Source organism: Sarcophilus harrisii, chromosome 3 (genome assembly GCF_902635505.1).
Source record: "Sarcophilus harrisii chromosome 3, mSarHar1.11, whole genome shotgun sequence".
Taxonomy (NCBI): domain Eukaryota; kingdom Metazoa; phylum Chordata; class Mammalia; order Dasyuromorphia; family Dasyuridae; genus Sarcophilus; species Sarcophilus harrisii.
The window spans coordinates 453,731,932-453,756,950 of NC_045428.1; the positions used below are offsets into that span (position 1 = coordinate 453,731,932).

Sequence of the window (25,019 nt, forward strand, 5' to 3'; positions counted from 1 at the left end):
ATTTCACCCCCGATTTACATATGTGGGTTACTAAAAGACAAAGAGATTAAATCATCTGCCCAAAGTCACCTGGGTAGTAAATGCCAGAATTTAATTTTTTATTGCTGAATAAAATGCTAACATCTAGAAGGTAGGACCAAAATCTAATACATCTTTGCCCTGCTCACAGAGCCTAGCACACTGAGAGACATTCCGTATGGATTTGCTAACTGACAAACAGCTTTAGATGTTCTAAAGCAAGCAAATTCACACATTGCAAGGTCACTGGGCAGTTTTCAGTAACACAGATTAAAGGTATACCCTTTCTTCCTCCCTTCCCGCCAGCTATCTCTTGGACGAAAGCAAAATGTTCAAAGTCCCCACCATACACATGCTGCCCAGCACCTCCATCCTGGGGTCACTGCCCCCAGAGACATAGCCCAGCCCAATCTGGCTACCCAGGGGTTAATCTGAGATCCACCTGTTCTGCAGTAATAACCCGCTTTGTTCCTTAGAGGTAGGGTAAAAGTTTCCTTTAGGCTCCAATCTCTAGGACTATTTTCCTACATCCTTTTCCTCCCATCCAGCCCCACCATGCAGGCTTCTCTCTCCATCTGATTTCCCAAACTGTGAAGCTTATTCCTGAGAATCCCATGGAATTCAACCTTGTTTTGCTGAAGACTGTCTTAGAATTTGATTTCCACCTTTAGGAGAACGTGAGGTTCACCAGCCTGGTTTGCAGGGGCAAAGGAATACCCAGTAAATATACTCTGCCCTGGCCCCTCTTTCTGAAGTCATCCTTCATCTCAGCTCTTGCTGACCTATTGCCAGACCCAGAACAGAAGCCTGAACCAATAGAAACTGCGCGGGGTTCTTATACCAGTGGATTCCCATGGAAACCAAACACAAGAGAAAAAGAGGAGGAAAAACCATGATGAATTTTCAGCAGTTTCCTTTCCTCTATCTGCTTGTAGGTAAGTAAGTAGGTAGATAAATAGACAAGACAGAAAGAAAGATAGACAGCATGATTATGGGCCAATGTTTATTTTCACAACTACCTCAAAGGCATAAAATGCAAAAGTGAGGCAAGTTACTGGGGAAGTCACAAGTACTTAGATGTGAAAGGCCCTCAGAAGCTACCTGTACCTAAACAGAAATCCCTCCCTGCAAGCAACCAGCTCAACATTCATTCATTCACTCATTCCTTTGTTAGTTCATTCAGCACAGAGTTTGGGAAGCCTTCAGTCCTGTGCCTGCCTCAGAAATGTAAACAGATTAGTGCCAGAGCCAGAACTGCTGAATTATATTAGAAGGCCAGAAAATTCTGTTTATGAGGTACCTTCAAGGTCACTTAACCCAACTTCTCAAGTGATGTAAGTAACTACTTAGCTTCTTCTTGAGTACCTTTAGTAATGAGAAGCTACCTACTATATAATTCCACTGAACAAACAAAACATTCCCTTTATTGTTTTCTCCCCTCATTTTTTTCTTTTTAAAGCTTTTTTATTTTCAAAACATACACACAGATAATTTTTCAACATTGACCCTTGCATAGCCTTATGTTCCAGATTTTCCCTTCCTTCCCCCCACCCACTTCCCAGATGGCAAGCAATTCAATATATGTTATACATGTTAAAATACATGTTAAATCCAATATGTGTAAACATATTTATACAATGCTCTTGCTGAACAAGAAAAATCAGATCAAGAAGGAAAGAAAATGAAAAGAAAACAAAATGCAAGTGAACAACAACAAAAAGAGTGAGAATGTTATGTTGTGATCCACATTCATTTCCCACAGCTCTCTCCCTGGGTGTAGGTGTCTCTCTTCATCACAAGATCACTGGAACTGGCCTCAATCATCTCATTGGTGAAGAGAGCCACTTCCATCAGAATTGATCATTGTATAATCTTGTTGTTGAAGTGTATAATGGTTTCCTGGTTTTTCTCACTTCACTCAGCATTGTAAGTTCATGTAACTCTCTCCAGACCTCTCTCAAATCATCTTCCTGATCATTTCTTACAGAACAATAATATTCTATTACATTCATATATCATAACTTATTCAGCCATTCTCCAACTGATGGGCATCCATTCAGTTTCCAGTTTCTGGCCACTACAAAGAGGGCTGCCACAAACATTTTTGCACATGTGGGTCCCTTTCCCTTCTTTATGATCTCTTTGGGATAAAAGCCCAGTAGTAACACTGCTAGATCAAAGGGTATGAAGTTTGATAACTTTTTGAACATAGTTACAAACTACTCTCCAGAATGGTTGGATCAAAATAGCTTTTATTGTTAGAAAGTTCCTGCTTATTTGGAACTGAAATTTGCCTCCCTAAAATTTTTAACCACTGGAGGGGCTATGGGACACAGTTGACAGAATCCTGGGTCTAGAATCAGGAAACCTTAAGTTCAAATCTAGCCTCAGACACTTACTAGCAGTGTGACTCAATACAAGTCACCGAACCACTATCTCCCTCAGTTGTAAAAGGGAGATTAATAAAATTTCCTGCTTTACAAGGTGCTGTGAAGATCAATGAAATTACACACACACACACACACACACACACACACACACACACCCTGGCACACAGTAGGCATTTAATGAAAGCTTATTTCCCTTTTCTTCCCCCTTTCTTATGTCCCATAGAGTTAAACAGGATTACTTTAATTTCTCTGCCATGTGACAGCCCTCCAAATATCCATGCTTAGTCATTTCCAAGTCTAACATCACCAGCTTCTTCAAGAACCGCTTTTATGGCCCAGCATATGGAGCCTTCCCTGTTCTGGGCAGCCTTTTCTAGACTCCAGCTTATCAATCAATGTTCCTCCTAAAAAACAGAGCCTAAGATCTGAACACAGGTTCCTGTGGGAGCTCTCACAAGGGCAGAGTAGAGTAGAGCTTTGAGATTCCTTGTTCTGTTTATCATTTGAATATTTTACAACCTCCACATTAGTTTTTTTTGGCAGCCACATTCTAACCAACTGCTGGTTAGGTTAACCAGCAATGAGATTAATTAGGTCAACCTACTGCTGAGTAAATTCAGCTACAACATCTCGGTCTTTTCTCTATGAACAATTGTGAAATAAAATGTTCCCTAGCTTGTGCTTGCACAGCACACTGTTTTAAATCTCTATATAATATATATTTCACCCTATAAAATTTTATCATTTTCATTCTGACCCATCAACCCTCAGCAAATTGTAATTCTACAAGATTCAATTTTTTATTTATTGAATGACAACTATGTACAAGCATAGTCCTAGGCACTGAGGGAGCAAAAGCAAATGTCCTTGAGGAACTTAATAGAAGTCTAGTAAAGAAGGAAAACATACAACTAAAAAACAAAACAAAATGTGGTAAGTGAAGTGCATAGGAAAGGTAGAAGGAAGGTATAATGAGAGTTCAGAGGAGACTTGGCTAGCATGGGCAGGGAAGTTTAAGGAAAGAGGAAACAATGGAGCTGGGCTGTATTTCAAGGCAATGGACTGGAGGGAGAGGGAGACATGTATCATATATATATGTGTGTGTATATATAAAGGATTGTGTGAGTCAGAGGCCATAGGGTCCAAGGTTATATTCTGAAAACAGCAAGTAGTTGATTCTATTGATTTAGAATATTGATACTCCAAAGTATTTCAGAGTAAGCTCCTTGTCTTTTACCTTTCTTTGTATTTCCATTGCTTAGAACAGTACTTAACACATAGTAGGCCTTTAATAAAAACTTGTTTATTTGACTTAAATATAAACTAAATGTAGTACCTTGGAAACAACAGTGGTTATAAAGTCAAAAGATCTGAGTTAAAATCCCTAAATCTTTGATAACTTATTACTTGTATGAATCTGAACAAGTCATTTAACCTCCCTCAACCTCAATCTTACCCATTAAAAAAAAGGAATTTTAACTAGATGATCTCTCATGTCCTTTACAATTCTAAAATCAAACCTACAAATGATACCTACCAGTTTTGTATCCTTAGCAAATATAATAAGTATATTGTATCATCTCTGACTTCCCTGAAATTGTAAAAAAAAAAAATGTTGAAACAGGAAAGGTCAGGTTTACTAAGGCCAAGATGACATCATCTCTCTATAAATATCATTGTTCACTTATTCTTTCAAAAAGCATTTGTAATATGGAGATATCTTTAAAATGACTGTACAATGGGTGTTGATGATTGTATTTTAATTATTTAAGCATCTCTACCTAAGATAACAATTTATGATAGTCTTATTTGCAAAAATCATAAAAGGACAAAAAATTTAAACTGCTTATAATAATCCTGGAGTTGCATAATAGCCAGTGGTTAAAAAACAAAATGAAACAAACACAAAAACCATGTCTATAGATGTAAGTGGACTTCATATCTGTAAAGCAATCAATTGCATATTTTTGTAATATGTATCATAATGTGTGCTCCAACAGATGTCCATTTATGTAAATGTTATTTATTTGATATTGTACATATTGTTAAATGCAAACAGGAGATATACTTTTTAACTCCAACCAGTTCAGATATGTAACACAAATTATTATGTCTTTCAGGATGATGGAGGAGCAATATTAAACAAGCTTCCACTTTAAATAAATAAAATGGTTGTATAAGTAAAACTTATCCCAAATTGCTTGCTATCTTGGTGAAGGAGGGAGAGAGAGAGAAAAAAAATTTGGAAATCAAAATCTTACAAAAATGAACGTTGAAATTAGCAGGATGATTTCGGGAAGGCTTACATAAACTGATGCTACGTGAAGTGAATAGAACCAGGTGAACAGTGTACCCAGCAATAGCAAGATTATGTGATGATCAATTCTGATCACATGGCTCTTTTCAATGATGAGGTGATTCAGCTCCAATAGTCTTGTGACAGAGAGAGCCATCTGCACCCAGAGAGACTGTGGGGACTGAGTGTGGATCACAACATAATAGTTTCACTTTTTTTGTTGTTTGTTTGATTTTTGTTTTCTTTCTCATTTTTTTTTTTCTTTTTGATCCGATTTTTCTTGTGCAGCATGGGAATTGTAGAAATATGTATAAAAGAACTGCACATGTTTAACATAAATTGGATTACTTGCCATCTAGGGCAGGAGATGGGGGGAAGGGAGGGAGAAAAACTTTGAAACACAATATTTTGCAGGGGTGAATGTTGAAAATTATCTATGCATATATTTTGAAAATAAAAAGCTTTTAACTAAAAGCTATCTTTACATGTAATTGGAAAAAATAAAATATTATTGATTTTACTCAAATTAATTTTTTTTAAAAGCATTTGTTAAGGTCTACTGTGTGCAGAGTACTATGAAGGTATTGAGAAAAAAACTTTGCATGAGGAAGGGTTGCTCTCTCCATGGAGCTCATAGTTTAGTAGAAAGATGAGACATTAATACAGATGGCTATAATACACAACAGTGCAGGGAAGGAAATAAGCATTTAGTAAGTATCTACGATGTGCTAAGTACTTTAAAAATATTATTTCTGGGGGGAGAGAGCACTCTAGTTAGCTGTAGTTGATTACAAAGTGGGAGCGAAAATATTATTTCTGGGGGGAGAGAGCACTCTAGTTAGCTGTAGCTGATTACAAAGTGGGAGCGATATGAATAAAATGAGAGGATGGCATCATATTATGATCCCTTAGCAAAAAGCCTGGAGGTGCCAGGACTCATGTTCTAACTCATTGACCATACAATCCCACAAACTAAATGCAAGTACCTTCCTCCATCTAAAGGATGCACACCAGTACAAATGCATTTTGGGATTCACTTTTTTTGGCCAGGAATTTTTTTTAATCTGGATCTAAGACTGATGTTGAAATCTGCATAAGGAAAACTCTACCAAGATAGAGCTGTAATTATTTGGAAGTTTGTCTTAGAAAGTTACCTAGAAACAGCTAGATGGTGCAGTGGGATAGAGCACTGAGCGAATCAGGAGGACCTGGATTCAAATGTGAACTCAGATACTTACCACTTAGTAGTTACTGGAAAAGTAAGTAAGTAAGTAAGTAAGTAAGGAATGGATGAATGAATAAAAGGAAAGCCACCCAGAGGCCCTGTGAGGTTGATTTCTCCATAGTTACATATGAGTTGGGGGGAGGGAGGTGCCCACGCACCTGTCTGTGTCTGTCTGTCTCACAATCCTGATTCTACAATCAGCCCTCCTCTAACTACCACCATTCTAATTCATAATTTTACCACTTCTAATATCCAGAATTTTGAAATCATACTTGCCATTTATAATCTCTTATAATTAGACAAGTATAGACACCAATCTGTGCTCTGCCCTGATTAGAAACTATGACTCCTGGCCTCTCAAATCATTTGAATTTTCCCAATACTCTCCCAATTTCTCCAACTATCTAGCTCTCCTTTTCTTAATCAACCTTGACCTGCTCCCCCTAGGTCTGGAACTTTAATATTTTTCAGAGTACTAGTCTAGAATCCCCTTTCCCCTAATCTTCTGCCACTGCTGATCAGTAAGTCTTTATCCCCAAGTAACCCCATCATCATTGCTTTGCTCTTTTTCCAGGGCTGGAGAATATCCCAAGAGAAAGTCACAGAACTGAGCTGACTTCACCCACTACATATTCATGCTACATAACTTTAGCTGGGTTCTTCCTGCTTCTTGACAATCCTTCTGCTTTTTCCTTTCCGACTACCTATCTGGTTCCCCAGCGCTATCATTCCAATCCTTTTCTTCTCTCCTCTCAAGAAACTCTACCCCAAGAGTCAGAGCAAATGACCTAGTCTCCTACTTCCCTCAGATGACTGAGGTTTTCTGATGTGAGATCCCTCAATTCTCTCTCCAGGGCTATAACTAACATGGGACCAACAAGGCTTTGTCCCAGAGTACTAATACCAGGTGTATACAGGGACAAGGGAAGTAGTTCCTGAACTTTCTCCCTAGGAAGAGGTGTTCTGATGTGCCATTTCTTTTTCCAGAATTGGGAGATCCATGAATCAACTAAGAATTCATCAAATTATATAGTTTTCCTTCCACATTGCAAACTTATTGCAGTTCCAACATATCACAGGTCAGTATAAAAAATTAAATGGGAATTTTGACGCCACAGCCAACACATGAAGGCCAGCAAACAACACACAAAAAGTTCTTTTTCACACAATATTTTTACTTAACATTGACCTACATATAGCCTATGATCAAATACTTACCCCAGATTTTACAATAAGGTACTATAAACACCCCATAAAAGAAAAAAAAAATTTAGATTTCTTCTCTGGTACTAAGGAAGAGGCAAAAAAATTTTACATGGCTTTTTCAAGTTGCAGGGCTACCAGACCCATAACTTCCTCAATGTGGAAGGGATAATTCCATTTTTTTCCTCCTGCCCACATGAAGAATATTATAAAACCTTTGCTAAAATCAAAATAAACATCTATAGTGTTCTACCAATATAATAACTTTTATCAATGAGGAATGAAGTTAGTCTGGCATGATTTGTTAGCCCTTAAACATTCCTTTTTCAGTTTTCATAATTCATCTGCTTAATAAGCTATCCTAGGACTTTTCCAATGATCAATATTAAGCCTGATTCAGCCTTGTACTTGACTGATACTTTAGTCAAGCCTTGCTCGAGTCTTCAACTTATCTATCACATGCAGTTTTGTAAAGTATCCATTAAGGAGAGGTAGATGGAGAAATTATGTCATATAAAAGACAAAAAAGAATTTTTACAGGAAAAGGGAAGTTGGGGAAGATGGGGTAACTTGTAAGCAATGCTTAAATCTTACTCTGTAAGAATTGGCTCAAAGAGGGAAAAATACACCCTTGATTCTCTTACCCTACAGGAAAGTAGGAAGCAAAACACTTTTGAGGAAGGAAAAGATAAAAGGAGACAGAGAATAGAATAAACAAATAAGATTGAGGAAAATACAGTTAGCAATCATAACTGAAAAAAATTGAAACAAGTTTCTCTAATAAAGGCTGCATATCTCTCAAATATGTGGAGAAATGAGTCAAATTTATAATAAGAGCCACTTCCCAAATGAGAAATGATCAAAAAATATGAAGTCAGTTTTCAGATGAAGTAACCAAAGCTATCTATACTCATATGAAAAGGTGCTCTAAATCACTATTGATTGGAGAGATGTAAAATGAAACAATTTTGAGTTACTAATTTACACCTATTAGATTGGTTAATAGGACAGAAAATGAAGTTGGAGATGTGAAAAAATTGAGATACTAATGAATTGTTAAACTGATTGAACCATTATGTAGAATAATTTGGAACTGTGCCCAAATAATTAGAGCAACTATTTTCTGATGGCAGGGAATTGGAAATTGAGCTGTCCATCAGTGGGGGTATGGCTGAACAATTTGTGGCACATGATTGTGATGGAATGCTATTGTACTATAAGAAATGATGAGCTAGATGCTCTTAGAAAAACCTGGAGAGACTTACATGAACTGATACAAAGTAAAATGAGTAGAACCAGGAGAACATTGTACACAATAATAGCAATATCATATAATGATTAACTATAAATGACTTGGCTATTCTCAGCAATATAATAATCTAAGACAAATCTGAAGGACTTATGATGAAAAATTCTACCCATCCCCAGGGAAAGAACTGATGAGTTACTTTTTTTTTTAAAGCATACTTTTTTAAACTTTATTTTTCTTGAGTTTTAATTTTGATCTATGTTTTCTTTTACAACACAACCAATATGGAAACATGTTTTGCATGACTACACATGTATAACTTATATCAAATTGTCTTCTCAATGAGGGGAGTGTGGAAGGAGGGAGAGAATTTGGAACTCAATTTTAAAAGCAAGAGTTGAACATTGTTTTTACATGTTTTTCAGTTGAGTAAAACAAGATACTAAATTAATAAAAAGAAAAACACAAAAACATAAAATAAAATAAAGTATCCCTTAAGTATCTGAGGTCAAAGAAGAGAGAAAGAAGACAATGTTGGATAGCAAAGGGGAAATCCTCCACCTAGTCAGTTCCTTTTCAATTCCATCCCACTAGACAATCACAAAGTGTTTCAGACTATTTTGAAACTCCTACCCAAAACTTTCAATAAAATATAAAATGAGCAGACTATCCTATGGTTTACTGGGACAACTCCCAATTGACCCAAAGTGTAATTTGCACATTAGTGCTATCTGGGAAATATTGAGAACAGGAGTTCACATATTATCAAACAGTACTGTTTTCTGTTAACCTCACACTTCACAGAAACATGTCGACAAAATAAATACAGTTCTTGGGAATCCCCTCGAAATCTCAAGACTTGGTAATACATTCCTCTCTCCTTGATGGTGATGATTTAAGTCAACTGTGAGAGATGGTTGGGGGATGGGAAAAGGTGGAAAGGACAAAGGATTCGAATCTTGGCATCCCCAGGAACTATTTGCATGACCTTAGGCAGTCTATATCAATTCCATGGGCTTAATTTTCCTTTACTGTAAAATAAGAGTATTGGATTGACTTCTACAATCCCTTCTAGACCTAAATCTATGATTCGGTAAGCTATTCCCTTGCTAATACTTGAGATCTTCAAGTGAACTTGTACAGAACCCTTGGAAGTCACTGAAAGACAGAGGTCCCAGGCTCCACGGCATGTAAGAAGAAGCAGACATGTCTTACTCTGACATAATGTGTCCTTAGGCAAGAGGCGAGCCAGCTGTTTAGGCTGAACCACAAACCTAAGACAGACAAACAGAGACCACAACATCCTGACTCACAGACAGCCACAAGTACAGTGCCCACAACAGAAGTTGTGGTCACTGATGAGTTAAACCAAAAGCTCATCGTTTCTTATAACACGATGGCATTCTATCCCAATCATACAACGTATCTTCCGTGGAGTTTGGGTGGCAAGGCAGAAGCAGCTGTAGTCTATGGGGTAGTGAGCTGAAAATCAAGACTCCTGGATTTCAATAAGTTTGTTCCTTCTCTTCTCAGGTTTTCCTCAATAGGTATGATAATCCTTTCTCTCCTTACTCCTCATCAGCAAGTATAGTAGAATGTTAGAGCTGGAATCAAGATCTGAGTTCAAATCCAGTCTCAGATCCAGGTCAAGTCACTTAATCTTTGTCTCTCTCAGATTTATCATCTGTAAAATTAGGATACCCATAGTGCCTCTCAGGGCACTTGTAAGAATCAAAATTTATAATATATTATATATTATAGTTATATATATATTATATATATATAATATATTATAACTATAATTATATAATTATAATATAATATATATATATATATAATATATTAAAACAAAATGTTTTATAAGCCTTAAAGTGTTGTCTAAATATTAGCTATTATTGTTATTGTTATTCCAGCTATGAAATGAAGGGAGGAAAGTCTAAAAGGCTTCCAGAGAAAGCAAAGACCCAATCTAAACCCAACGTGTGCTGAATAGCAGCTCTGATTGTTGAATCCAGCCACAAAAATAAATATTCATGTCTCCTCCATCACAACAGACAATGGGCTCCCAAGCCTCCCTCTTTTCAAGGATAAACAGCTGGCAGTTCTGAGGTGACTGCCTCTATTAAATCATATTTAGAGTACTGGGCTCTACCTTAAGTGACATTTTTAAGAAAATCATTCAGTGATAAGTGAGAAAGCTGAAGAACCTTCAGCTCATACCATAGGAAGATGAGGAAATATAGTTACCTTCGAATTCTTCAAGGGTTATTCATATAAAAGTGGAATTAAATTTGTTCTGCATGCTCCCAAGAAGAGGGGGAAAACGGTGGGCAGAAGGTACAAAGAAGTAGTGTTAGTTTTGATATATGGAAAAATTCCTGACAGAGGTATGCAAAAGTGGAATGGATTGTCTTGAGGGGTAGTAGGTTTCCTTTCAAGAGGAAATCTTCAAGCAAGATTTCTAAGGAGAGATGTTTTCCTAGTGGGCTCCAAAAAAGAAAATTTTTAATAAGATGTGAGCCCACTATAGCCCACCCCCAGCCTAATCATCAGAATACTCTCTCTAGTTTATCCCAAAGCAGTCAATATATTTGGTATTCAACTTCTCTACAGAGGAGATCTTAACAAAATGACCTCCTCTATCTCAGAGCTCAGGTTTGTGTTTTATTTGTGGAGTTAACGGCTTCTCCTTTTACTCCTACATTAAAACTCTGATTACCAATGCCTATTTCCGTATCTGGTAATATTTCATCTAAGCTCTGAGCCTAAGACTGCAGCAAATTTTCATGGAGAAAGTTTAGCTCTGGCCATTGTCAGGTAGAATCCAGGTCTCTGGTTTGGGAAAGACTCAAGGGAAATGGAAAGAAAACTTGTCTCTATAATCAAATGACTCACAGGATTCCAGGCTGTTTTATAAGGCTTCTTAAAAAAAAAAAAAAAAAAAAATATATATATATATATATATATATATATGTCTCCTTAAAAAGTGTATTGATTGACATGTATAAATCTACTACACAACACTCAGTATGAGTCAAGCCCCAAGGTGGTCAAGTCTTTTAGTATCTGTGTGAAGACAGGAAGAAAGGGTAAGTCCAGGATTTGAATAGCTTAGGTGTGAGGAAGCACCTCAGGAAGGGAGCAAAAAGGTATTTAAAGGAGAGGGGGGGAAGGTACTTGAAGATTTAGAAGTATTTTATTAAGTTCTGACATTTGAAGCTCACAACTTTCTGAAAAACAAATGGGGCAAGCATTATTATACTCATTTTACAGATGAGAAAACTGAGGCTTAATGAGATAATATAACTAAGTACAGGTTAAATGAGGAGTCTGTAAAAGATTACAATTCTCATTTATGTAGGTTTTACCAAGTGTTTTTCAGAAAAGTTGAAAAATTCATAATTTCAACCAAAATAATTTAGAATTATAAGTAAATAAAATATCTTCAACCTCTAGTCAGAGATCCTAGTGCCAGATATATACCCATAGAAAATCAATGATAGAAGAGTCCCATATTCACCAGAATATTCTCAGCAGCACCTTTTAATCAAAGAAATGGAAACAAAGTATATGTCCATATATTGCAGAAATAATATGCAAACTGTGGTACAGAAATGTAATAAAATATTACTTTACCATAAGAAACAATGAATATGAATATAAAGACTACAAAGAAAACTTGGGTAGATTTATGCAAAGTCAAAGGAGAACCAAAAAAGAAATAGACAATGACTACAAAAGTATAAGTGGCAGGGAGGAAAGGATGGAAGAGAAAAGAGAAGACAGGAGAGGAAGGAACGAAGGAATGAATAAAGAAAGGAAACTGTCTAATTATGGCCAAATTTGTTCCTATAGAACAGATGGAAAAAAAATACAATGCCCTCTCTTCATTGGAGGTAAAGGATTATGGATATGGAACACTACATATACTCACATTGTTAGTTTTTCTTTTTCCCTTTTTCTTTTTTATTCTTTGTTATAAGGTTCTCCGGGTGATGGAGGAGAGATATATTTGGAGATTAAGGTAATATAATATAATATAATATATATATAATATAATAATAAGGTAATATAAAAACAAAAACAATAAAAATTTTGTAAACAAAATATTTAAAAAAAATGCACACCAAATGTTTTTCTCACTTCCTATCTCAAAGAGTTAAATAGTGAATGTATTGCTATTCCTGTTTTACAAATGAGAAAACTGAAGCACAGAGGATGAGGTGAGTCATCTGAGTCTACATAGCTAGGAAGTAGCCAACCAGATTCAAATCTAGCTCTCTTGACCTCCAAGTCTGATCCTCTTGCCATTTAGTGTAGTCTCTTAGTTTCTTTCTAACTCTAAAAGGCTACAAATCTAAGATTTTTGAATAAGGATTTCTTAACTGCTTTTTAAGGGCCAGGAAAAAGAAAGACTGAAAATAAGAGCACTAAAGTTATCTTGAAAAAGTTAAATGGCTGAGGAAACCCAAGACACAAGACAAATGAAAAAGGACCAATATTCCAAATGGGGTCAAAGGCAGAAGACAAGGAGCCTAAGGCAGCTTGATTCCCGGACCTTCAATAGAAATCTATACATGTGATGGAAAATGTTAACCATATCTAGAAAAGTCTGAATGCAGATTGAAGTATACTATTTTTATTTTGCTTTTTCTTTCTCATGGTTTTTCCCTTATGTCTTCTTTCACAACATGATTAATGTGGAAATATATTTAACATGATTGTATGTGTATAACCTATATATGTCTTGGGGAGGGAGGAGAAAAGATAAAGAAGGAGAAAAATTTAGAATTCAAAATATTACAAAAATGAATATTGAAAGCTATCTTTACAGTAATTGGGGGGGAAATAAAATACTATTAAATGAGGGAGAGAAATCTATACATGCACATGACAGAAGGATGGCCCTATATTTACTTTAGGACACACTTCAGATTGTTTTTTGCATAGGGACATCCACTGGTTTTTCTGGAAACTTCAGAATCATATCATCCATTCCATTTATGGATCAGTTATAGGATGTAGGAATATTTTATTTTAATCATTTATTAGTCTCTTATTTTTATTATATCACTCAGATTTCTCCCAGTATCCCTTCTCTTTCTCTTCCCCCTTTTCTTAGCAAGCCATTTTAATCATTTTAATTTTAATTTTTAATTTAATTTTTAATTTTAAAATTGCTTTCTTTGAAAATGTGAAATGTTCCAACCTTTCTGAAAAGCATTTGGTAAAAACCTATATAACTGGTAGCAAATCATTTTTTTTGAAGAGAAAAAAAAGGAGGAAAAATGATCAATACATTGATTAATACATTGAAAAAGAAATCTAATTAACATTCACAGACTCTCCCATTTCCACAAGGAAGTAAAAGAAGGTGTTTTCTCATAGATCAACTTTGAGAACATGTTTGCTCTTTGAAATCTTGCAATTCTCATTTTGGATTATTATGTGGGTGGTTCTTTCCATTTATGACATTGAAGTCATGATGTATGTTGTTTCTTTGGCTTTGCTTGCTTCACTATGCATCAGTTCATGCAAGTCTTTCCACATTTCTCTGCACTCATCAGTCTGGGTTGAGCAGTAGGGACATGAGGTTGACTTGATATATTGCTCAGTCCCTGCCACTGCAGTCCTCTGCTGTGGGCAGGACTGTGAGGCTGGAGCCCACTAAGGGGCACAGAGCAGCCCACAGAAGCAGTGGCAGAGGACCAAGGGCTCCTGCCAGCCCCAAGCTCCATAGAGCAGCCAGAGCCCTAGGCAGCAGAGGGAACAGACGACTCGACATCTAGCCCCCACCCCCTCCAAGCCTGGAATGTGTGAATGGGGGTTGGGGGGAAAGTAATAAAGGTCCAGGTTACTTTGAGAAAGTGAATTAGGTCAAAAAGGGAGGAGTCCAGCTGTGCTAGGTTGGGCAGGCTTTTCTCTCCAAAGTTGAAAACTCCACTTGCCTCTTTGGAGAACTGGGTGCCGAGGGATGGTTAGGCTGTGGACTGGAGATGTACTCCTTATGGAGAAAATTCCTACTCCTTGTTTTTGACACTCATCGCGCCTTTGGGAATTAAAAAGTACCCAGGGTGCCACTGTATTCTATTTCATTTATTGTTCAGCTATTCAGCTGAGTTGCAAAGAGGAATATTTGGATTTGATGTTAGAAAAAGCCTTCTAACACTAAGTGATGCCCCAAAGTAGAATGGGTTGCCTCCAAATGTGGTAGGGTCCTCTCCTCCTAAGTTTGGACAATCACTTATAAACAATGCTGAAATGGGGGAGGGGGGTTCTTTTTCATACTGAGTTGGCTTAAATAGTTTCTGAGGTCCCTTGCTCGGTCCCTTGCTCAGCCCCTTGCCGAGGCCCTGAAATTCTGTGATTTTTAAGTCATACGCTCCTAGATGATTAGAACAACTCTGGGCAAAGCAGAATTCAAAGAATTCTGTAGCAAGTAGATCTGATCCAGTGACAATCATGTAAATGTTTAGCACAGGTAGTACTAAATGCAAAAAAACCACACCCATGACACAAGAGCAGCTGGGTCATCATCAGAACAGGTGAGTACATAAGGTTAAAGAGTACATAATATGCGTAAGCATTAATTTTGTGGGGGGGGGGAGGGCTTTTTATTTGTTATAATATAGAAACAGAAAAGTGGGACTAATGACTCAATTTTCGAGAAGAAAGGTGGGGATGGTTATGTCTTCAAATCACTCTCCAAAAAGCAGATTTGAAGACAGATTTTTTGATAAGAACTTTTATGCTCTCTCATTATACTTACTGTAGAAGCATACTATATGGGTTGTTCAAGTATGGCCTATCATACATAGCCTAGGCAAGATTTTTAACTTTTAAGATAAATTGAAGGTGCCAATTTTCCACAATGGGTGTTCATTATGCCTAATAAAATTAAAGATTCACTCTCCCCTCCAGTACTAATTATAACTACTGATTATTCTATGCAAATATTTTGCTATCCACTATGTTGTTTTAAGCATCTAATCCTTTATCAAGTAGTTTACAAACTTTAAGTTTTTCAATTATGTGTGATCTTGTGAAAAGTATTTGGGACCATCCTCTGAATTATCATTTATTCAATTTGTTATGCATTAGACAAAATAGTCAGTACAGTATAAAAAGATGTATTCGGAATCAGAGGATGTGGGTTCAAATTCCAGCTCTCTTATTTAGTAACAGGTAGGCAAGTTCCTTAAACCCTCTAGATTTATTTCCTCATCTGTAAACATGTTAGCTCAGATGACCTGAAGTCATTTGACATTATCCAAGTCTATATAATAATTCTTTATTTGCCATTCCCTTCTCACAATGCCTAAGATAATGATATTCAAATCATTTTAACAAATATTTCCAAGTACCACACTACACACAAGACACTGTGGGAGATGCAAAAGAAGAAAGAGAAGTAAAACTGGATTCTATGACTATCTTCCCTCAGAAGGTAGTAGTGCAAGACAGGACAAGGATTAAAAAAAAAGGGGGGGGGAGGAGTTAGAATAATAAAAGGGTTATGTTTTGAGAGTCTAGATGAGGTAGAGATCACGATCAATGCCTACTATTTAATGTGTCTACTATGTGTCAGGCACTGTGCTAAGCACTGGAAATAAAAAGGCAAAAGGCAAAAAGGTCCCTGCTCCTAAGATGCTCACAGTTTAATGCAATTTAATATAATAATACTATTAATTAAAATATAATAACTACATATAAACAAGTTACACAGGAAAAGTGGAGAAAATCTACAGAGGGAAGATACTAGCATTAAGGGAAAATAGAAAAACTTTCCAAAAGAAGGTGGGATTGTTGCTAGCACTTGAAGAAAGCCAGGGAAGCTAAGAAGTAGAGTTGAAAAGGCTAGCAGGAATAGTTTCACAAAGATGGCACATTATGAGATTTTAAATGGATAAATGGATGGATAAGGAAGAGAATTTCAAAGGACTTTTAATCAGATCAAACTTCATTGAACAATGTTCAACAGTTTCTCTTTGTGTACAGGGAAAAGTCTAAGCTCTTTCACCTGATATTTAGGATTTTTGATGGTCCTAATTCTATTCTTTAACTCCCAATACTTTCTTGCACAAACTCCAAACTATAGTCAAATGGGATCATCCCAATATATGCTCAAAGCATTTCCACTTCTGTACTTTTGTTCATGTTATTCCTTTCACCTGAAAAAACTTTCTCTCCAGCTCCACCTAATTCTTATCCATCCTCCAAAGCCTACCCAGCTCAAGTGTCCTCTCATTGAAGCAGACCCTTCTTTACCCAAGATGGAAGAACCTTCCTCAGCACTTTGTACCTATTTAATTACAATTATTTTATTTTAATTTTTTTCTGTTATACATGTACATTCACTTTTTTTTTTTAAATCACATTTCCTTATGAATAAAGTTGACAGAAAAATCAGAACAAAAGGGAAAAAGCATGAGAGGGAAAAAAAACAGAAGAAAAAGGAAAAAAAAATGAACATAGTATGTGTTGATTTACAGTCAATCTCCATATTTTTCTCTCTGATTGCAGATGGCATTTTCCATTCAAAATTTATTGGGAGTGCCTTGGATCACCGAATCACTGAGAAGAAACAAATCTTTCATAATTGATCAATGCACAATCTCGCCATTACTGTGTACAATGTATTCCTATTTCACTCAGCATCAGTTCGGATAAATCGTTCCAGGCCTTTATAAAATCAGCTTGTCATCATTTTTATAGGACAATAATATTCCATAACATTCACATACCTTGACTTACTCAGCCATTCCCCAAATGATGGGCATCCACTCAGTTTCTAATTCCTTGCCACTATAAAAAGGGCTGCCACAGACATTTTTGCACATGTGGGCCCTTTCCCTTCTTTTATGATTTCTTTGGGATATAGACCCAGGAGAGATAATGCTGAGTGAAAAAGTATCAAAGGATATGCAGACTCTTTATAATCCTTTGGGCATAGTTCCACATTGTTCTCCAAAATGGTTAGATCATTTCACAACTCTACCAACGATGCATTAGTGTCCCAGTTTTCCTATATCCCCTCCAATATTTGTCATTATCTTTTCCTACCATCTTAGCCAATATAAGATGTGTGAGGTGATACCTCAGAGTTGTTTTAATTTGCATTTCTCAAATCAATAGTGATTTAGAGCATTTTTATATGACTATATATAACTTTAATTTCTTCACCTGAAAATTGTTCCTATCCTTTGACTATCAATTGGAGAATGACATATTCTTATAAATTTGACACCGTTCTTTACATATTTTTAGGGATGACATCTTTATCATAAATACTGGCTATAAATTTTTTTCCCACCTTTGTGCTTTCCTTTTAATCTTGTTGTACAAAACCTTTTTAATTTAATGTAATCAGAGTTGCCCATTTTGCATTTCATAATGTTCTTTTTAGTTCTTCTTTCACCATAAATTCCTTCCTTCTTCAAAGATTTAATAAACTATCCCTTGCTCTCCTAATTTAGTTATGGTATAATCCTTTATGCCCAAAATCATGTACCATTTTGACCTTATTTTGTTATGGGGTATGAGATAGAGGTCTAAACTAAGTTTCTAACATTCTAATTCCAATTTTAGATTTTCACATGCATTAGAAATCATCCCCCCCACCACCACTAATACTCATATTTTTAAAATCTTCAATTTTGAAACATTTTATTCAGAAACAAACCTATAAATTAGCTAGTATATTATTATTCCCACTTTACAAATGGGGAAACCAAGTTACAAAAATCACTTGCCACAGCTAATTAGTGCCTTTTCAACTATATCACTTCTAGACAATAAGAAGTGGAAGAGAAAAGAACTTTTTAAAATTTTTTTCTGAATTTAAGAAATAAAACAAGCATTTCCATAACATAGTAGGACAGAAAAAGAAAAAGTGATTGCACACAAAACTGCAATCTTTCTTTTTATTTCTCACAATATCTTTGGACCAGTAGGTGCTCAACCAAGAGTGCTGGCTGAGTAACTGAATAAATGGACTCAACTTCAGTGGAATAGACAATATGAGACAAGATGCACCAGTAGGTAAGAAAAGCTAAGCATAATTAAAGAGGTTCGGTAATCTAAGGCAGTTTAATGATGACCTTGGATGACAAATACAAGCTTCCATGCTAATATACTATTTGAGAAAAGGGAACTAAGGGGAAAGTTAGTGACAGAAAGAAGCATGATTTCAACCTCCATGCAAATGGTGGATTAGTCTTTGCTATCCACAAATATGATGATGATGGTGGGTGGTGGTGGTAGTGATGATCAATGACAGAGATTTGGAACCAACACCCAACTTTCTCATTTTTCAGAATTCCTGATTAGACATTTCCTAGCCATGTAACCATAGATAAGTCACTTGACCTTGCAATCTCAGTTTCCTCAGTTTTCCCACAGTTGTAAGAAACAAATAAGATAACGAGCAAAAAATACTTTTGTACAACTTGAAGGACTATAAATTTATTATAAAAAAATAAAATTTTTAAGAGCTATTATAATTATCAGTTGACAAGTTATATTCTGCACCCCCCAAAATCTCTTGAATCTGTCCCTTCAGAGCCATTAGGAGTAAATGTATATGAGCATATGTATGACACACACACATATATATATACACATACAAAACACATATGTAGATATAGCTTGAATGATTATTTAGTCCAATGGCCTTATTTTCACAAATGAAGAAAAAGACTCAATGAGCAAACACAGGCATCGATAATTAACAGAGCTTAGATTTCAAGCTGTCTTCTAGCTCCAAATGCAGTATTCCCACTACTTGGCTAGAAACTGGAAACTGAGTGGATGCCCATCAGTTGGAGAATGGCTGAATAAATTGTGGTATATGAATATTATGGAATATTATTGTTCTGTAAGAAATGACCAACAGGATGATTTCAGAAAGGCCTGGAGAGACTTACACGAACTGATGCTGAGTGAAACGAGCAAGGCCAAGAGATCATTATATACTTCAACAATAATACTATATGATGACCAGTTCTATACTATACAATATATACTATATACAATATAGTATACAATATTATACTATACTATACAATAATACTATATGATGGACCTGGCCATCCTCAGCAACGAGATCAACCAAATCATTTCCAATGGAGCAGTAATGAACTGAACCAGCTACGCCCAGAGAAAGAACTCTGGGAGATGACTAAAAACCATTACATTGAATTCCCAATCCCTATATTTATGCCCACCTGGATTTTTGATTTCCTTCACAGGCTAATTGTACAATATTTCAGAGTCTGATTCTATTTGTACAGCAAAATAACAGTTTGGTCATGTATTAAAAAAAAAAAAAAAAAAGTATTCCCACTACTCCTTTTTGATGGCTGCTTCCTTTCTATTCTCCCTATCACCCTAGTTCAGACCTTCACTACCTCCCACTTAAACTATTAGAATATCCTCCAAACTAGTTTTCATCCCATTCCAAGCCAGCCTTCATACAAAGGCAGATTAGTCTTTGTTATGCACAAACCTGATGATGAACATAACAATAATAAGCATTAGCTTTTATATATATATATATATATATATCACTTCAAGGTTTACAAAATGCCTTATATACATTATTTCATTTGATCCTGACAACAATCAGACACTAGATATATCCTTATCTCCATTTTACAGAGGAAGAAACTAAGGCTCAGAAAGGGCAAATGCATCAATAATAACTACATAATTAACACTTACATTACACTTTAAGACTTGCAAAGTGCTTCAAAAATATATCATTTGATCCTCACAACAACCCTGAGGGAAAGAAGGGGGGAAAGGGGGAACATCATTATTCCCATTTTAGACATGAGATAGAGGAGAAATGACTTGTTCAGAGTATTACCTCTCATGCCATTCCTCTTCTCAACATTTTTTAGTTATTTCTTGTTGCCTAACAAAGAATATAAACCCTTTAGCCCGACTTTCCAGGCTCTATAAAGTCTGGTGCCACAATCCTTTTTCAATCTCATTTCACTCTTTCCTACATGCATGCATGCATGCATACATATTCCAGCTAAATAAGCCTTTGCTCATAGTTATTCTTACACCTGAAATATCATCCCCAATATACCTGTCTCCACCTACTGAAATCCTACTTATCAACAGCTAAAGCAGTTGTAGTACATGGATGTAATGAATGTTATCAGTATGCTGTAAAACAAATGGGAAAAAAAAAAACACTATGACAATAAATACAGAGAAGTAGAAGGAAAACCAGGAAGCAATATACACAATGACTACAACAATGTAAATAGAAAGAACAACAAAGCAATTGAAAACAAATGGTCTTAAATTATGACCAAATTTGATCCCAAAGAAGATATGTGAAAAGGTGTCTCTTATCCTTTTTTGACATGTCTGAATGTGAATGAGTAGTTAGGTTAGAAATTGGGGACTATGGGTATGGAACAGTACAAATGCTACATTATTTTTGGAAGTATTAGTTATGTTAAACAACTTTTTTCTTTTTTGGATTCTTTGTATCACAGCTCTCTGGAGTGTTTTACATCTATTATCTTATGTATTTCTCACGATAATACAGTGTAAAGTATGTACAAAGATATGCTGACAAAGGTAGATCATATAAAAATAAAAACAAAAAATGTTCTTTAAATATATTTTAAAACTTTCAATTGTAAACCCCACCCCATACCCAAGGAATTCCCACTTCTTCAAGTCCCATTTCAAATATTACTTTCTCCATAAATTTTTCTGAGAACTTCCCAACCCCCCCCACCTCACCTACCATAACACATAATGGTATTTTTTTTCTTTTATGCTGTATCTCTTATGTATTTAATTTCTTTTGTTTTTATATTTTATTTATTGTATGTTTTGTTTGATTATAGAACGTTACATATCCCTCAGCATCAAGAAAGGTTCTTTGAAAAAAGCAAATGCTGAAGTGTATTGTGAATTGAACTGGGGCCAGCTAGGTGACAGTGTGACTCTGGACAAGTCACTTAGTCCCAACCACAAGAAAAAGAATTTAACTGAGAGATTATAAAGAACAAATAAGAATTTAATTTTTATGGAAATGTTTTTAACTTCACATACAGTTTCTTAACTGTGGGTAGGGATGAGGGAGAAAACCTAGGTAAAAAAATCTTGTTTTGAAAGTAACTGGAGAAAAATATTAACTAAAACAAAAGGTACTTGGTTATATGAAAAAAACAAACAAATAAATAAAAGATTGGGGGTGAGGAGAGAATAAGTGAGACCAAGGTTTCCACAGTCAGCAGGAAACCATGCCCAGAGGAAAGAAAGATAGGAAGACAGGTGACTTATAGGCACAGGAGAAAAACAACTTTAAAATAACAAATAACTGGGCCTCTGCTGAGAAGAGGAGGTTAAGACCCAAGTAAGCAATTACCAGAAAATCATAAACACCACAATTACCATAAGGAAAAAGGAAAGATAAATGAGTATTTGTGTCCCATTGCAAGGGTGGAAAATCAGACAAAACAGACAGGCTAAGTCTCTCAGGGCATCTGCTTTAATCACACTTCCTTTCTCAATGAATGAGAAAGGAAAGAAAACCACAGAACTCAAGATTTCAATTATCCCTTAAAAATTGTGTAGCTAAGGTAACATACCCCTCCATATGCTCATGCCTTAGGATATAAGGAAGGGAAGAAAGGAAAGAAGATCAGAAATGTTCCAGAAATCTGCCACAGAAATCTGCAGCTCAGAACAGCACGTATATTCTCCACCACAGAGAGGAAACATATTCCAAGAAAGCAAAGGAAAAATTGTTTGACGGTACATTGTAATAAAGGATCCCAATCTATCAGTGCCTAAAATATTTCTTTCCCCAATTTGGAACTATGTCCAAAAGGCTATCAAACTGTGCATATTCTTTGATCTAGCAATGTCTCTACTGGGTTCTGTATACCAAAGAGATTATAAAAGGTGGATTCAGGCCAATTCTAATAGACTTGTGATGGAGAGAGCCATCTGTATCCAGAGAGAGAGCTATGGGGATTGAATGTGAAGCACAATATAATACTTTTATATCTTTTTTGTTGTTTGCTTGCTTGTTTTTTTCTTTCTCATTTTTTCCACTTTTGATATGATTTTTCTTGTGCGATATGATAAATGTGGAAATATGTTTAGAAGAATTGTACATGTTTATTATTATTATTATTATTATTATTATTGCTGAAGCAATTGGAGTAAAGTGACTTGTCCAGGGTTACACAGCTAGGAAGTGTTAAGTGTCTGAGACCAGATCTGAACTCAGGTCCTCCTGACTTCACGGCTGGTATTCTATCCACTGCATCATCTAGCTGCCCCAAATTGCACACATGTTTAACATATATTGAATTACTTGCCGTCTAGGGGAGGAGAAGGGGGGGAAAGGAGGGAAAAATTTTTCAAACACAAGGTTTTTGCAAGGGCAAATGTTGAAAATTATCTTTGCATGTATTTTGAAAAATAAAAAGATAATATCATAAAAAGGGGGAAAGATACATGTACAAAAATATTTGCAACAGCTCTTTTTGTAGTGGCAAAGAACTAGAAATGGAGTGAATGCCTATCAGTTGGGGAATGGCTAAATAAATTATAGTATTTGAAAGTAATAGAATATAATTATAAGAACTGATGAGCAGGCTGATTTTAAAAAATCCTGGAAAGACTCACATGGACTGATGTTGAACGAAATGAGCAGAAGCAGAAGAATATTGTGCACAGGAACAGTAAGATTCTGTCATGATCAACTGTCATGAACTTGGCTTTTCTCAACAATATGGGATGATTCAAGGCAATTCCAATAGACTTGGATGGAAAATGCCAATCACATCCAGAGAGAGAGAACTATAGAGACTGAATTTGAATCAAAGCATAGTATTTTTACCTTTTTGCTTTTTTCTTTCTTGTGTTTTTTTCCCCCTTTTTGATCTTATTTTTCTTGTGCAGCATGTTATATAAGGAAATATATTTAGAAGGATTGCACATGTTTAACTGATATCAGATTATTTGATGTCTTAGAGAGGAGGAAGGAAAGGAGAAGAGCTTGGAACATAAAGTTCTGCAAAGATGAATGTTAAAAAACTATCTTTGCATGTATTTGGAAAAATAAAATACTATTGAAGAATGTTTCTTTTCCAGAGTTCTTACTCATCATCTTAGGAAGAAAAAGAAATGTTAGCTTCTGTTACCTGGCTGTTACTTGGCTATCACTCAGCACTGGGAATGAAAGTGCTGTGTCTACACTGAGAATATAGGATAATGTAAGACAGTTTTTCTCCCTTTCTATAGCATTAGAAAGGTATCATGGAATAATGGGTAAAAAGCTGACATCAGGAAGACCTAGGTTCAAGTCCAGCCAGCCACATGTTGGTTTTGTGACCAGAGAGAACCTGCTTTTTCTTTCGGGTCCCAAGCATCAAAGACTATTGCAGAATAAATGCCTGCCTGAATTTCTAAAGAATTTTTTCCTGCCAGGAGATCTATATATTGAAGTACAAGTCAGTGTAAAGTTTGGGGGAGAGAGGGAAAAGCAGAATAGAAACTGCTACATGTCCCCTACCAGGAGGACAAAAAGTATATATGAGTATTGGCTGAAGGAACTGAGCATGTTTAGCTTGGAGGAGGAGGAGGGGAGAGTGAGAAATGCATGTATATATCAAATATCAGTTATTTAAAAGGTAGTTATATAGAACTATTGATCCTAGAGGAAAAAACCAGAAGCAACAAATGGAGGCTGTAAAGAAATAAATTTTGGTTTGGAGTCAGGAAAATGTCCTTAACCATTAGGCATACCCAAACAAGGAATGGGCTGCTTTGTAAAAGCTGATTTGCCCCTCATAAAGTGGCCTTCCAGCAGAGCTGGATATGCTAAATAGGCTTTTATATATAGGCTGAATGAGATGGTTGCTGAAATTCTGAAATTCTATGATTCTGTTTAGAGATCTGTGAAAGAGACATTTATCTTTACATGATCATCTTTGCTTGAACTTTTTGCCTTCAATCTTTATTTTGCCTTCATGATGTAGGATGTTCAGCTTTAAGGGGAATTCTTCCTTTGACACACAGTAGCTGGTCTCCTAAACTCTCAGTAATGGTCAATGGTAATCTAAGGCTTTGAGTTACAAAAAAAGTTTCAGATCTGTATCAATTTTTACACAGGAAGTTTCCTACCAACACAGGTTTGTGGATTCCGGGATGGGGATGGAGATTAGCTGTGGGAATCCATACTTAAATTGCACTAAAACAATCTGACCAGAAAACCCAATAATACTATTCTGGGATCATCTGCACCAAAGAGAAGTCCTGCAAAGGTCCAAGCCTAGGCCTCCACCTGCACTAACCAATTCTACTTCCTCTCAACTGCATCAAAGCAAAGCCCCCAGGTAAGATCCGAAATAAAAGTGTCTCTTTTCCTTCCTTCTTCCCTCCCATCCAAACCCAATCTGGGTTTAGTTTAAAGATCAGGGCTTCCATTATTCAGATACTAAAGCGTGGCTCAGTGATGCTAATGGAGCTTCAGGCAGCCGGGCTGAATAGTTGGGAGGCTAGGATGGGGGGAAGATGCAAAGCCCGAAAAGTGCGTACAGGTCGAAAGGTCCTTTCTACAGGCAGCCCCGGAGATTTTTAACCATTTCTCAT

At 36.1% G+C, this 25,019-nt stretch overlaps 1 protein-coding gene and 1 long non-coding RNA gene across 4 annotated transcripts in view; one reads left to right on the forward strand and one right to left on the reverse strand.

The window, feature by feature from the left end:
* The window catches only part of ST14 (suppression of tumorigenicity 14), a 70,752-nt gene that overhangs the window by 44,561 nt on the left and 1,172 nt on the right, over positions 1 to 25,019 (reverse strand). The window lies entirely within an intron of this gene.
* Positions 880 to 22,188, forward strand: LOC116422489. 3 transcript variants are annotated; one of them, XR_004233171.1, is made up of 4 exons: positions 880 to 953; positions 6,917 to 7,008; positions 12,365 to 12,405; positions 22,027 to 22,188. It is a non-coding gene; the product is annotated as an uncharacterized LOC116422489 (long non-coding RNA). The 3 variants fall into 3 exon arrangements; XR_004233172.1 differs by lacking the exon at positions 22,027 to 22,188 and adding an exon at positions 16,905 to 17,015; XR_004233170.1 differs by lacking the exon at positions 22,027 to 22,188 and adding an exon at positions 12,779 to 13,029.